This window comes from Orcinus orca, chromosome 2 (genome assembly GCF_937001465.1).
Source record: "Orcinus orca chromosome 2, mOrcOrc1.1, whole genome shotgun sequence".
Classification (NCBI taxonomy): domain Eukaryota; kingdom Metazoa; phylum Chordata; class Mammalia; order Artiodactyla; family Delphinidae; genus Orcinus; species Orcinus orca.
Genome location: NC_064560.1, coordinates 109065320 through 109082413, shown reverse-complemented (window position 1 = coordinate 109082413; position 17094 = coordinate 109065320). Strand labels below are relative to the sequence as shown.

At 36.0% G+C, this 17094-nt stretch overlaps 1 protein-coding gene across 2 annotated transcripts in view; it reads right to left on the bottom strand.

Moving 5' to 3' along the window:
• Positions 1 to 17094, bottom strand: part of FAM227B (family with sequence similarity 227 member B) — a 262310-nt gene that overhangs the window by 244504 nt on the left and 712 nt on the right. The gene's annotated exons all lie outside the window — the stretch shown is intronic.

The following is a 17094-nucleotide window of genomic DNA, read 5'->3' as shown; positions in this document are numbered from 1 at the left end:
CTTGCATCTCCCTCCCTCCCACCCTCCCTATCCCACCCCTCTAGGTGGTCACAAAGCACTGAGCTGATCTCCCTGTGCTATGCGGCTGCTTCCCACTAGCTATCTATTTTACATTTGGTAGTGTATATTTGTCCATGTCACTCTCTCACTTTGTCCCAGCTTACCCTTCCCCCTCCCCGTATCCTCAAGTCCATTCTTTAGTAGGTCTGCATCTTTATTGCCGTCTTTCCCCTAGGTTCTTCATGACCTTTTTTTTTTTTTTTTGATTCCATACATATGTGTTAGCATACGGTATTTGTTTTTCTCTTTCTAACTTACTTCACTCTGTATGACAGACTCTAGGTCCATCCACCTCACTACAAATAACTCAATTTCATTTCTTCTTATGGCTGAGTAATATTCCATTGTATATATGTGCCACATCTTCTTTATCCATTCATCTGTCGATGGACACTTAGGTTGCTTCCATGTCCTGGCTATTGTAAATAGAGCTGCAATGAACATTGTGGTACATGACTCTTTTTGAGTTATGGTTTTCTCAGGGTTTATGCCCAGTAGTGGGATTGCTGGGTCATATGGTAGTTCTATTTTTAGTTTTATAAGGAACCTCCATACTGTTCTCCATAGTGGCTGTATCAATTTACATTCCCACCAACAGTGCAAGAGCGTTCCCTTTTCTCCATACCCTCTCCAGCATTTATTGTTTGTAGATTTTTTAATGATGGCCATTCTGACCAGTGTGAGATGATATCTCATTGTAGTTTTGATTTGCATTCCTCTAATATTAATGATGTTGAGCATCCTTCCATGTGTTTGTTGGCAATCTGTATATCTTCTTTGGAGAAATGTCTATTTAGGTCTTCTGTCCATTTTTGGATTGGGCTGTTTGTTTTTTTGATATTGAGCTGCATGAGCTGCTTGTAAATTTTGGAGATTAATCCTTTGTCAGTTGCTTCATTTGCAAATATTTTCTCCCATTCTGAGGGTTGTCTTTTGGTCTTGTTTATGGTTTCCTTTGCTGTGCAAAAGCTTTGAAGTTTCATTAGGTCCCATTTGTTTATTTTTGTTTTTGTTTCCATTTCTCTAGGAGGTGGGTCAAAAAGGATCTTGCTGTGATATATGTCATAGAGTGTTCTGCCTATGTTTTCCTCTAAGAGTTTTGTAGTGTCTGGCCTTACATTTAGGTCTTTAATCCATTTTGAGTTTATTTTTGTGTATGGTGTTAGGGAGTGTTCTAATTTCATTCTTTTACATGTAGCTGTCCAGTTATCCCAGCACCACTTATTGAAGAGGCTGTCTTTTCTCCACTGTATATTCTTGTGGCAGGTGAATTCTTAACCACTGCACCACCAGGGAAGTCCCACAATCTTTTAAAGTAAGGGAACATGGAACCTTCACCAAGATGGACCTATGCTGTACCATAAGACAAGTCTCAAAGATTTCAAATAACTGAAATCATTCAGAGTGTGTTCTTTGAGCACAATAGAAAATAATAACAAAAAGACATTTAGGAAATCCTTGAATATTAAATAATCCATTTCTAGCTCAAAGAGGAAACAATAAGAAAAATTAGAAAGTTTTCTAACTGAATGATAATGAAAGATAATGAAAACACAATGTATTAAAATTTGTGGGATGCACCTAAATCTATGCTTAGAAGAAAACACAGTGCTTAGGAAGCTAAAAAAACTGAGAAGAATTTAAAAAATAAGTAGAAAAAGGAATAAAAAAGATATGAGCGGAAGTCAATGAAATAAAAATATAAAACCAATAGAGAACTCAATAAACTGAAATCTGGTCTTTTAAGAGATAAAAAAAATGATACCTTAATAGATTGAAGTTAAAAAAATGAAAAAATATAAATGATCAATACCAGGAATGATAAAGGGGATGTCATTAGGGAGTGTTCACACATTAAATGACTAAACGGCACATAATTTAAAACTTATGTCAATGAATTTGACAACCTAAATGAAATGGACAAATCCTTAAAAGAAAAAATTACCACAATTGAAAGAAGATGATATAGTAACTTTCAAAAATAGAGGAGGGAATACTTCCTAAATCATTTTATAAAGCCAGAATCACTTTGATAATAGAATCTTACAAGATTACAAAAAAAAATTATAGACCAAATGTCCCTCAAGAAGATAGATAGAAAAATCTTTAACAAATTACTACCAACTTGAGGCCAGTCAGATATGAAAAGGATATATCATGCTCACGTGTAGTTTACCCCAGGAATTCCAAAATCAGTTATAAAATTTTACATTGTCTTTAATGTATCATCAGTGTTGAGTTGGGATTCAAAGCTATGAGATTTTTGGTCATCTTTAATGTCTGAATTTTAAAATTCTATGTAATTGATGGTTTAAAACTTATTTTTATTCATAATAATGACTTTTAAGACACATTATTCTAAAGATGCATAGAAGACTTGAGCATAAATATTTTACATTTAGGTATTTTAAATTCAAACCTAGTATTTTCAAAACACAATTCATGATCATTGCTTGAAACACAAGTCCTTACTCAGTAAATCTTGTTCTTATTTTTAATTATAAAGGTTTCACAATCATCCAGGTTTGAAGTCTGAATTATCTTAGACTCTTCCTTCTCCTTCCTTATCTCCTATATCCATTTTATCACAATTCCTTTAAAAATACCTTTAATTATGCCTTCATTTACAGTTCCAATATTAATATAATAGTTATAATTATGGCTTGTTTTTTCCAAGTCATATGTGCAACTAATTTGTGTTTCTTAATCTTTTTGTTAAAGTAAAAAACACATACAGTAAACTGCACAGCTCTTAAGTGTATGGATTGATAATTTTTTTTTTTTTTACAAATCTGTACACCCCTATAACCAATGTACAAATCAAGATACAGAACATTGCTAGTGACCCAGAATAACGTCTTACTCCTTTCCAGCCATTTGCCTCCCCAATATAAACAGTATTCTACTTCTACCTCTCTAGATGTTTTGCCTATTTTTGAACTTCATTTGAATGGAATAATCAATATGCACACTTTCTACCTTCCTTCACTTGACACTGTGTCTATAAGATTCATCCATGTTGTTTCAACATATAGTAGTAATGTTTTTTCTTTGCTGTGTAATATTCTATTGTATAACATATACCAAAATTTAACCATTCTACTTTTGATGGACATTTGAGTCCTTTTCTGTTTGTATAAATTATGTTGTATATTATTATATCAAGATAATAAGAAATCTTTTTTAATGTCTTTTGGTATACTTGATATAGAACTTGGAGTGGGATTGCTGGGTTGGCTGTAGTAAATATTGTCAAGTAGTTTTCCAAAGTGGTTGTCCCTATTTTCACTCTGAACAGAAGTGTATGAATGTTCCAGTAATTCCACAAAGTTGACAATGTATTGTCAACTTTGATTAGGATTAGATGACATATATTGATCAATTTGAGTAACTAACATCTTTACAATGTTATATCTTTTAACACATGAAAATAGTGTATTTCTCCATTAATTTAGATTTTTTAAATTTTCCTTTGGTACTGTTTGTTACAGAACTTGGACAATCTTTCATTAGATTTATCCCAGGATACTTGATGATTTTTGTTCCTATCGTACAGTATGTTTTAAATGTTTAAACTGCAAATGTATTTTTACCATGTACTAAAGAATGTAGTATTCTTTAGTACTACTGTATATTTAGTATTGTCAATACTTTTAAATGTAGCAATTCATATTTATATTGTCAATACTTTTAAATGTAGCAATTCTGGTGGGCATGTAGTTGTATCTTGTGATTTTAATTTGCATTTCCTTGATGAAAAATGATGCTGATCAACTGCTTGTTGGCAATCTGGATATATTCTTTTGTGAAGCAAATGTTCAAGTCTTCTGCTCAATTTTTATTTGGGAGTTGGTATTCTTAACTGATTTTATTGATATTGATTTGATGGCATTTTTATTAATTTTTTATTGTTAAGATGTAGAGCTTTTGTCAGATAAGACAAAACAGTGTTCGCCATTTTAATGCTTTTTATTATGATGCTTTAATTTTAGTAAAGTCAATTATTTATGCATTTTTATCTTATCTAAGAAATTTTTAACCTACCCCAAAGTAAAAAGATGGTCTTTTATTTTACCTTCTAAATGTCATACTTCTTTACTTTCACATTTAAGTCTATGATCTACCTTGAATTGACTTTTGTGTTTTAGGTGAGGTAATAAATTGAGGGTTTTTTTTTTTTCCACATGAATTTCCAGTTGATCCAGAACTAATTACTTTAAAAGACTGTGTTTCCTGCTACATTTCAGTACCACCTAGCCATATATTCAAGTGACTATATATGTCAGGATGTAGGTGTGTTTCTGAACACTCAGTTCTGTTCCTTTGGTGTAATTTTCTGTTCTTTTGACAATACCATACAGTTTCAATAACTGTACCTTTATTTTAAATCTTAATATGTTATAGTTTACATACTCCAGCTTTGTTTTCCTCTGAGTTGCTTATCACTATTTTTATCCTTTTACATTTCCCTTTAAGTTTTAGGAATCAGATTGTCAAATTCTGCAAAAACCTACTGGAACTTTGATTAGGATTAGATGACATATATTGATCAATTTGAGTAACTAACATCTTTACAATGTTATATCTTTTAACACATGAAAATAGTGTATTTCTCCATTAATTTAGATTTTTAAAATTTTCCTTTGGTACTGTTTGTTACAGAACTTGGACAATCTTTCATTAGATTTATCCCAGGATACTTGATGATTTTTGTTCCTATCGTACAGTATGTTTTAAATGTTTAAACTGCAAATGTATTTTTACCATGTCCTTTTCTATTGTTCCTTCCTAGTAAATAGAAATATAAATGATTTTTCTATTTAAATCAGCTATATTGAGGTATAATTTACTACATAATTACTATGTAAAAAATTACCATTTTAAGTCACAGTTCAAAGAATTTTGAAAAATGCATACATCCATGTAACCTCCATTACAATTAAAATGTGTAATATTTAGATAACTCCCAAAATGTTTCCTTGTGCTACTTTATTGTTGATCCCTACAACTCCACACAAAAATATCCCACCACTGCCGTTAGGCAACACTGATCTGCTTTCTGTAACTACAGACTAGTTAGTTATAAATTAGCTTTGCCTGGTCTAGAATTTCATAAGAATGGAATCATAGCATTATGTACTCTTTTGTATCTGTCTTTTTTTGCTCAACATAAGTTTTCTGTGAAATATCCAAGATCACTACATATTATTGCTGAGTAGTATTCCATTTGTGTGTGTGTGTGTGTGTGTGTGTGTGTGTTTGTGTGTGTACTGCCTTGTTTAAATATTTGAGCTATTATGGGAAAAAGCTGCTATGAAAATTGCATACAAGTCTGTGGATGCATTTTAATTCCTCTTAGGTGGCTACCAAAGGTAAATACCTTATGACAATTAAAGAAATTGAATTTGTAATGAAAAATCTCACAAAGAAAAACTCCAGACTCAAATGGCTTCACAAGTATATTATATCAAAGATTTAAGGAAGCAATCACACAAATCTTACACATAATCTTGCAGAAAATAAAGGAGAAGGGAACATGTTCTAATCATTTTATATTTGTTCTCCTATATGTAATATGTCTTTTTCCTCTGGCTGTTTTTAAAATATTATATTTATCACTGGTTTTCAGCAGTCAGTGGGGTTGCTTTCCTCCCTCCCTCCCTGTTCCTTCCTTCCCCTGGTCCTTCCTTTCTTAATTCTGTTTGGGTTTGCTGAATTTCTGAATGTGTTCATTTATAGTTTTCATCAATTTGGATAATTATCCATCATTATTTATTCAAATGTTTTTTTCTTCTGCCCATCTTTCCTTCTGGGACTCCAACTGCATCTATGTTAGATAGCTTGAGATTGTTCTACAGGTCACTGAGTCTGTTGGGCTTTTCTTCTTAGGCCATGCAGTGAGGCATGCAGGATTTTAATTCCCCGACCAGGCATCAAACCCATGCCCCCTGCATTGGAAGGGCACAGTCTTAACCACTGGAACACCAGGAAGTCCCCTGTTGGTTTTTTTTTTTTCCAACGTTTTTTTCTCTGTGCTTCAGTTTGGATAATTAATGTTGTTAAGTGCATCCAGTAAAGTCTTCATTTCAGACTCTATTTTTTTCCTGGGTGCTATGTTGAAGCCCTAAGCCCCAATGTGACTGTGTTTGGAGATGGGGCCTTTGGGGAGGAAATTAAGTTTAAATGAGGTCATAAGGATGGGACCCTAGTCCAATAAGAGTGTTGTCCTTATAAGAAGAGGAAGAGACACCAGAAGGATCTTTCTCTCCATGCATGCACAAAGGCTATGTGAGGACACAGTGAGAAGGCGGCCATCTACAAGCCAGAAAGAGAAGTCTCAGCAGAAACCAACATGAATAGCACCTTAGTCTTGGACTTCAGGCCTCCACAACTGTGAGAAAACAAATTTTTGTTGTTTAAGTTACCAAGTCTGTGGTATTCTATTATGGCAGCTAGAGCAGACTAACATAGATGCAATTTCTCAAAATTGTTATAGAATCATTCAGATTGTCTATCTCCTCTTTCATCAGTTTGGTAAATTGTGTTTTTCAAGGAAAACAAAAAATGTCAAATACTTTGACATAAGTATTTGTTCTTAATATCCTCTTATTATTTTTACCATCTGTAGGATGTTTCCACTTTCACTCCTGCTATTTGAGTTTTCTCTTTTTACTCAGTCTAAGGATTTTCAATTTTATTAATCCTTTCAAAGAACTAATTTTGGCCTTGTTGCTTTCCTATAGTGCACATTTGTTTTCAGTTTCATTGATTTCTGATCTTATCTTCATTAGTGCCTTTATTCTACATAAGTTTGAGAATTTCCCAATGGAAAAATCTGATCCTCTTATGAAGACAGTGAGCTTGAGCTTTATATCACTGTTTTAAACTTTATTCTTCAATATGAACAGAAATCCTAGGCTTACTAGATATTTAAGGAATAGATGTAAAATTTCAAAAAAGATAAAAATAAAAAAATAGAAATCCATACAGATAACAAAATAAAATCTGAGAGGATACAGACAATGCGGGGAACAGAAGGAAACTTTTAAAACGTCTTTAAGATTCTTAGAGAGATATGATAAGATGATGCATCTCTGAAACCAAAACAGCATTTTATGAGGTGAGAGAAAAGAAAATGAAGGTACAAATATAATGCTATAAATTAATTATTCAACAAAGTTTGTAGGGGGAAAATAGCTGAAGAAATCTTCTGGAAACTAGAATAAAAAATGTTAAAGAAAAGAATCAGAGGAAAAAAGATAAGAACTTAGATTATTATTTCCGGAAAGTGACTTTCAACCTAGAAATTTAAATATAGACAGCCCATCAATTAAGTACGTGGCATATTTCAGATCTGCAAGCCAGTTTAAAAAAAAAAAATCACCATTTCTCCCTGTATTAGTTTCACATCGCTGCTGTAACAAATTACCAAAAACTTAGTTGCTTAAATCAACACAGGCTTACTTATCTCACAGCCCTGCATTTTAGAAGCCTGAAATGGATCTGCAGAGCTACAGTACTCCTTCTGGAAGCTCTAGGGGAGAATTTGCTTCCTTGCTTGTTCCAGCTTCTAGGAATCCCCTACATTGCTTTGCTCCTTAGCTCCTTCTTCAAAACTCAAAGCCAGTAGTGTAGCATCTTCTTCCCTTTCTGACCTCTTATCTCTCTCTTATAGGGATGCTTGTGATTATGTTGGACCCACCTAGATAATCCAGCAATTTCCTCATTGCAGGATCCTTAACTTAATCACATACACAAAGTCCCTTCTGCCATATAAGAAAACATATTCATAGGATCTGGAGATTAGGGTGTGGACATCTTTGGCAGGGATGGGGGGGCGGTTATTATCTGTCTACAACATTTACCTTTTCTCAGGAAGCTACTAGAGGATATGTTTCATAAAAACAAAGGATTCCATAAAGAAAAAGGAATCAAGGAATCCAACACAGGAGAGCACTATCGGATTGGTAAAAGAAACCAATACTGAATGAACTAGAGGTTGAAATGCTCTAGAGGGAATATCTGGAAGGAAAAAAAAATCTTCTAGATTAATTGATGTGTTTGAATGTAATGTTTTATCACTTTGGCAGAGTTTCTGAGGACAGATTATTAATAAGTACAATAAAAATATGACAATTAAGACAAAGGAAGATAAAAGCCTGTATTAAAAGTTAATGTGGAGGGAGACCTTCAAGATGGCGGAGGAGTAAGACGTGGAGATTACCTTCCTCCCAACAAATACATCAGAAATACATCTACATGTGGAACAACTCCTACAGAACACTGGCAGAAGACCTCAGACTTCCCAAAAGGCAAGAAACTCCCCACGTACCTGGGTAAGGCAAAAGAAACACGGAAAAACAGAGACGAAAGAATAGGGATGGGACATGCACCTCTGGCAGAGAGCTGTGAAGGAGGAAAAGTTTCCACATACTAGGAAGCCCCTTCACTAGCAGAGACGGGGGTGGGTAGCAGGGGGGAAGCATCAGAGCCACGGAGGAGAGCGCAGCAATAGGGGTGCAGAGGGAGAAGTGGAGAGATTTCCACACAGAGCATCGCTGCTGACCAGCAATCAACAGCCTGAGAAGCTTGTCTGCTCACCCACTAGACGGGAAGGGTGGGGGCTGGGAGCTAAGGCTCGAGCTTCAGAGTTCAGATCCCAAGGAGAGGACTGAGGTTGGCTGTGTGAACAGAGCCTGAAGGGGGCTAGTGTGCTACAGCTAGCTAGGAGGGAGTCCGGGAAAAAGTTTGGAACTGCATAAGAGGCAAGAGACCATTGTTTTGGGGTGCGCGAGGAGAGGGGATTCAGAGCACCACCTAAACGAGCTCTAGAGATGCACGTGAGCTGCGACTATCAGCGCGGACACCAGAGATGGGCATGAGATGCTAAGGCTGCTGCTGCAGCCACCAGGAAGGCTATGTGCAAGCACAGGTCACTATCCACACCTCCCCTCCCAGGAGCTTGTGCATCCTGCCACTGCCAGGGTGCCGCGAACCAGGGAAAAGTTCCCCAGGAAAACACATGGCTTGCCTCAGGCTGTTGCAACGTCACATGGCCTCTGCAGCTGCAGGCTCACCCTGCATTCTGTACCCCTCTCTCGCCCAGGCCTGAGTGAGCCAGAACCCCCTAATCAGCTGTTACTTTAACCCCATCCTGTCTGGGTGGGAACAGATGCCCTCAGGCAACCTACACTCAGAGGTGGGGCCAAATTCACAGCTGAACCCCAGGAGCTGTGTGAACAAAGAAGAGAAAGGGAAATTTTTCCCAGCCTTAGGAGCAGCGGAATAAATCTCCACAATCAACTTGATGTACCTGCATCCCTGGAATACCTGAATAGACAACGAATCATCCCAAAATTGAGGTGGTAGATTTTGGGAGCAACTGTAGACTTGAGGTTTGCTTTCTGAAAATCTAATTTGTTTCTGGTTTTATGTTTATCTTAGTTTAGTATTTAGAGTTTATTATCAATGGTAGATTTGTTCATTGATTTGGTGGCTGTCTTCCTTTTTTTTATATATATAGATATATTTTTTTTCCTTTTTCTCTTTCTGTGCGTGTGTATGTGTATGCTTCCTTGTGTGATTTTGTCTGTTTAGCTTTGCTTTTACCATTTGTCCTAGGGTTCTATCTGTCCTTTTTTTTGTATAGTTTTTAGCACTTGTTATCATTGGCGGATTTGTTTTTTGGTTAACTTGTTCTCTTCTTTATTTGTTTCTTTTATTACTTTTTATTTTTTTTAATTTTAAATAATTTTTAAATTTTTTATTTTAACAACATTATTTTATTTTTTTATTTTTTTCTCCCTTGCTTCTGAGCCATGTGGCTGACAGGGTCTTGGTGCTCTGGCCGAGTGTCAAGCCTGTGCCTCTGAGGTGACAGAGCCAAGTTCAGGACATTGGTCCACAAGAGACCTCCAGCTCCATGTAATATCAAAGGGCGAAAGCTCTCCCAGAGATCTGCAACTCAACACTAAGACCCAGCTCCACTCAATGACCAGCAAACCACAGTGCTGGACACCCTCTGACAAACAACTAGCAAAACAGGAACACAACCAAACCCATTAGCAGAGAGGCTGCCTAAATTCATAATAAGGTCAGAGGCACCACAAAATACACCCCTGGACACGGTCCTTCCCACCAGAAAGACAAGGTCCAGCCTCATCCACCAGAACACAGGCACCAGTCCCATCCACCAGGAAGCCTACACAACCCACTGAACCAACCTTAGCCACTGGGGGCAGTCACCAAAAACAACGGGAACTACGAACCTGCAGCCTGCAGAAAGGAGATCCCAAACACAGTAAGCTAAGCAAAATGAGAAGATAGAGAAACACAGAGCAGATGAAGGAGCAAAGTAAAAACGCAACAGACCAAACAAATGAAGAGGAAATAGGCAGTCTACCTGAAAAAGAATTCAGAGTAATGATAGTAAAGATGATCCAAAATCTTGGAAACAGAATGGAGAAAATACAAAAAACATTTAACAAGGACCTAGAAGAACTAAAGAGCAAATAAACAATGATGAACAACACAATAAATGAAATTAAAAATTCTCTAGAAGGAATCAATAGCACAATAACTGAGGCAGAAGAACAGATAAGTGACCTGGAGATACAATAGTGGAAATAACTACTGCAGAGCAGAATAAAGAAAAAAGAATGAAAAGAAATGGGGACAGTCTCAGAGACCTCTGGGACAACATTAAACACACCAACATTCCAATTATAGGGGACCCAGAAGAAAAAGAGAAAAAGAAAGGGACTGAGAAAATATTTCAAGAGATTATAGTGGAAAACTTCCCTAACATGAGAAAGGAAATAGTCAATCAAGTCCAGGAAGCACAAAGAGTTGCACACAGGATAAATCCAAGGAGAAACATGCCAAGAAACATATTAGTCAAACAATCAAAAATTAAATACAAAGAAAAAATATTAAAAGCAGCAAGGGAGCGGAACAAATAACATACAAGGGAATCCCCATAAGGTTAACAGATGATCTTTCAGCAGAAACTCTGCAAGCAAGAAGGGAGTGGCAGGACATATTTAAAGTGATGAAAGGGAAAAACCTACAACCAAGATTACTCTACCCAGCAAGGATCTCATTCAGATTCAACGGAGACAAGTAAAAACTAAGAGAACTCAGCACCACCAAACCAGCTTTACAACAAATGCTAAAGGAACTTCTCTAGGCAGAAAACACAACAGAAAGAAAAGACCTACATAATAAACCCAAAACAATTAAGAAAATGGTAATAGAAACATACATATCGAAAACTACCTTAAACATAAATGGATTAAATGCTCCAACCAAAAGACATAGACTGGCTGAATGGATACAAAAACAAGACCCATATATATGCTGTTTATAAGAGATGAACTTCGGACCTAGGGACACATACGGACTGAAAATGAGGGGATAGAAAAAGATATTCCCATGCAAATGAAATCAAAAGAAAGCTGGAGTAGAAATTCTCATATCAGAAAAAATAGACTTTAAAATAACGACTATTACAAGAGACAAAGAAGGACACTACATAATGATCAAGGGATCAATCCAATTGAAGGGATCAATCCAATCCAATTGTAAAGGGATTTACAATTGTAAATACTTATGCACCCAACATAGGAGCACCTCAATACATAAGGCAACTGCTAACAGCCATATAAGAGGAAATCAACAGTAACACAATCATAGTAAGGGACTTTAACACCCCACTTTCACCAGTGGACAAATCATTCAAAATGAAAGTAAATAAGGAAACAGAAGCTTTAAATGACACATTAAACAAGATGGACTTAATTGATATTTATAGGACATGCCATCTAAAAACAACAGATTACACTTTCTTTTCAAGTGCTCATGGAACATTCTCCAGGATAGATTATATCTTGAGTCACAATTCAAGCCTTGGTAAATTTAAGAAAATTGAAATCATATCAAGTATCTTTTCCGACCACAACGCTATGAGACTAGGTATCAACTACAGGAAAAAATCTGTAAAAAATACAAACACATGGAGGCTGAACAACATACCCCTAAATAACCAAGGGATCACTGAAGAAATCAAAGAGGAAATGAAAATATACCTAGAAACAAATGACAGTGAAAACACGATGACCCCAAACCTATGGGATGCAGTAAAAGCAATTCTAAGAGGGAAGTTTACAGCAATAAAATCCTATCTAAAGAAACAAGAAACATCTCAAATAAACAACCTAACCTTACACCTAAAGCAATTAGAGATAGAAGAACAAAAAAAGCCTAAAGTTAGCAGAAGGAAAGAAATCATGAAGATCAGATCAGAAATAAATCAAAAAGAAATGAAGGAAACAATAGCAAAGATCAATAAAACTAAAAGCTGATTCTTTGAGAAGATAAACAAAATTAATAAACCATTAGCCAGACTCATCAAGAAAAAGGAGAGAAGTTCAAAGCAATGAATTAGAAATGAAAAAGAAGAAGTAACAACTGACACTGCAGATATACAAAGGATCATGACAGATTACTACTACAAGCAACTATATGCCAATAAAATGGACAACCTGGAAGAAGTGGACAAATTCTTAGAAAAGCACAACCTTCTGAGACTGACCAGGAAGAAATAGAAAATATAAACACACCAATCACAATAACTGAAATTGAAACTCTGATTAAAAATCTTCCAATAAACAAAAGCCCAGGATCAGATGGCTTCACAGGTGAATTCTATCATTTAGAGAAGCGCTAACACATATCCTTCTCAAACTCTTCCAATATATAGCAGAGGGAGGAACATTCCCAAAGTCATTTGACGAGGCCACCATCACCCCAAATCCAAAACCAGACAAAGATGTCCCCAAAAAAGAAAACTACAGGCCAATATCACTGATGAGCATAGATGCAAATATTCTCAACAAACTAGCAAACAGAATCCAATAGCACATTAAAAGGATCATACACCATGATCAAGTGGGGTTTTTCCCTGGAATGCAAGGATTCTTCAATATATGCAGATCAATCAATGTGATACTCCATATTAACGAACTGAAGAAGAAAAACCATATGATCATCTCAATAGGTGCAGAAAAAGTTTTGATAAAATTCAACACCCATTTATGATAAAAACCCTACAGAAAGCAGGCCCAGAGGGAACTTACCTCAACATAATAAAGACCATATATGACAAACCCACAGCCAACATCATTCTCGATGGTGGAAAACTTAAGCCATTTCCTCTAAGATCAGGAACAAGACAAGGCTGTCCACTCTCACCAGTATTATTCAACATAGTTTTGGAAGTTTTTGCTACAGAAATCAGAGAAGAAAAAGAAATAAAAGGAATCCAAATTGGAAAAGAAGTAAAGCTGTCACTGTTTGCAGATGACATGATACTATACATAGAGAATCCTAAAGATGCTTCCAGAAGACTAGTAGAGCTAGTCAATGAATTTGGTAAAGTAGGAGGATACAAAATTAATGCACAGGAATTCCTATACACTAATGATGAAAAATCTGAAAGAGAAATTAAGAAAACACTTTCATTTACCATTGCAACAAAAAGAATAAAATACCTAGGTATAAACTGACCTAAGGAGACAAAAGACTTGTATGCAGAAAACTATAAGACACTGATGTAAGGATTTAAAGATGATACAAACAGATGGAGAGGTATACCATGTTCTTGGATTGGAAAAATCAATATTGTGAAAATGAGTATACTACCCAAAGCAATCTACAGATTCAATGCAATCCCTATCAAACTACCAATGGCATTTTTCACAGAACTAGAACGAAAAAATTCACAATTTGTATGGAAACACAGAAGACCCCAAATAGCCAAAGCAATCCTGAGAAAGAAAAACGGAGCTGGAGGAATCAGGTTCCCTGACTTCAGACTATACTACAAAGCTACAGTAATCAAGATAGTATGGTACTGGCACAAAAACAGAAATATAGACCACTGGAATAGGATAGAAAGCCCAGAGTTAAACCCACGCACATATAGTCACCTTATTTTTGATAAAGGAGGCAAGAATATACAATGGAGAAAAGACAGCCTCTTCAATAAGTGGTGCTGGGAAAACTGGACAGCTGCATGTAAAAGAATGAAATTAGAACACTCTCTAACACCATACACAAAAATAAACTCAAAATGGATTAAAGACCTAAATGTAAGGCCAGACACTATAAAACTCTTAGAGGAAAACACAGGCAGAAAACTCTATGACATATATCACAGCAAGATCCTTTTTGACCCACCTCCTAGAGAAATGGAAATAAAAATAAACAAATGGTACCTGATGAAACTTCAAAGCTTTTGCACAGCAAAGGAAACCATAAACAAGACCAAAAGACAACCCTCAGAATGGGAGAAAATATTTGCAAATGAAGCAACTGACAAAGGATTAATCTCCAAAATTTACAAGCAGCTCATGCAGCTCAATATCAAAAAACCAAAAAACCTAATCCAAAAATGGGCAGAAGACCTAAATAGACATTTCTCCAAAGAAGATATACAGATTGCCAACAAACACATGAAAGGATGCTCAACATCACCAGTCATTAGAGAAATGAAAATCAAAACTAAAATGAGGTATCATCTCACACCAGTCAGAATGGCCATCATCAATAAATCTACAAACAATAAATACTGAGGGTGTGGAGAAAAGGGAACCTTCTTGCACTGTTGGTGGGAATGTAAATTGATACAGCCACTATGGAGAACTGTATGGAGGTTCCTTATAAAACTAAAAATAGAACTACCATATGACTCAGCAATCCCACTACTGGGCATATACCCTGAGAAAACCATAATTGAAAAAGAGTCACATACCACATTGTTCATTGAAGTTCTATTTACAATAGCCAGGACATGGAAGCAACCTAAGTGTCCATTGACAGGTGAATAGATAAAGTAGATATGGCACATATATATAATGGAATATTACTCAGCCATAAAAGGAAATGAAATTGAGTTATTCGTAGTGAGGTGGATGGACCTAGAGTCTGTCATACAGAGTGAAGTAAGTTAGAAAGAGAAAAACAAATACCGTATGCTAACACATATATATGGAATCTAAAAAAAAAAAAATGGTTCTGAAGAACCTCGGGGCAGGATAGGAATAAAGACGCGGATGTAGAGAATGGACTTGAGGACATGGGGAGGGGGAAGGGTAAGTTGGGATGAAATGAGAGACTGGCATGGACATATATACGCTACCAAATGTAAAACAGATAGCTAGTGGGAAGCAGGCACATAGCACAGGGAGATCAGTCGGTGCTTTGTGACCACCTAGAGGGGTGGAATTGGGAGGGTGGGAAGGAAACGTGAGGGGGAGGAGATATGGGGATATATGTATATGTATAGCTGATTCACTGTGTTATAATGCAGAAACTAACACACCGTTGTAAAGCAATTATACTCCAATAAATATGTTAAAGAAAAAAAAGAGACTGCCAAAAAGATGTTAATGTGATCATATGTGGCTCACGCTTGAATAATATTTACAAATGTTAATTTAAACAAAAACTTTGATATTACAGTATTGAGAGATGAGGAGATAAGTGTGTAGGGGTAGGCAGAGAAGGAATGTTCACACACTTGGGCGTGGTGTTATAAAACAGCTTTATCACTGCCTTCTCTCAGAAAGTGAAAAATCAAGAAATTGCAGTATATTTTGACATATGGAGTAAATAACAGAAGTATCTAAAATACTTGAAAGAATTTTCCTTTGAAGAAAAGAATTGAGATAAGAGGAGGGGTTGGGGACTACAGGGTGTTGGTTAAAAACTTAGAATGTGGGAAACTGTTACTGCTCACCAATACCTGTACGTTTCTCCACATTTCTGCGGCTCCCTTGCAGTTAGAGGGGAACTTGGATTAAATTCTGGCCAATGAAATGTGGGCAAAGTGACATACACCATTTTTAGGGCTGACCTCTAAAATTTTTGTGTGATTCACTGTGCTTTCTTTCTTGACAGGTTAGCTGTGGCTCCAAGTAGTAGGAGACAGCACAACCACTAAAAATAAAAAGAAACCTACTTTCTTAAGTTTAACATTTCATCTGACTAGTAATAGCCACAATGGGTTTCTTGTGAGAAATAACAATTTATTGTATGAAACCACTGAAATTTGGGGGTTTTCTGTGATAGCTGTAAATTCAGTGTGTTGGTTTTTAAAAAAAAACAGCCACAAATTCCTTGTCAATCTTTTGAGAAGTGGCATCTACATCCCCTCACCTAAAATCTAGACATGCCTTGAAACTCATTTATAATAAAACGAATGTGAGAGAAGTAACGCTGTGTTACTTTCGGGGACTAGGTTAGAAAAGAACATGTAGTTTCTGCCTTGTTCATTGCAACATTTGACTTTGGAGCACTGGTCCTAGGCTAAGAAGTTTGGTTACCCCACTGCCATACTGTGGGGAAGCCCAGGCCACATGGGGAGGCTACACACAAGAGCTCTGCTAGCATTCAGTCTTCACAGCTGAGTTATCAGAAAAAAAGCTGTCCCTCTATGTTCTACTGAACACAAAATTCATGAACATAATAAAATGGTTGTTTTAAGCCACCATATTTTGGAGTAATTTATCACATAGCAATAGTAATCCAATACTCACTCCGATTAATAAACATAATCATTTGCTTTTTAATCTGTGTGCTTGAACTAAATTAGTTTAAAAAGATAAAGGTGTGAATTATTTATTATTGGCTTGGAGACTTTGCTATTGCTACTCTTCTTTCCCCCTAAAGCAGTGGCTTTCAAACTTTTTAAGAGAAACACACAATGAGAAATCCATTTTATAAACGTGACCTAATGCACACATACATGCATACATACATAATTTAAAACTCCATAAAGCAAAACGTAACTTTACCAAGTGCCATGCACTGATATTTCCACACTAGACCATTTCATTTTTTAAAAAGTGTAGTTGTGACTAAATAGATTTCCTTGCTTACAAATGGGACCTCCACCAATGGATGGACCACACCATCCCTTTGAATAACACTGCCCTAAACCATAATCATTCTTCAAGGCTTTACTCAAGTTCA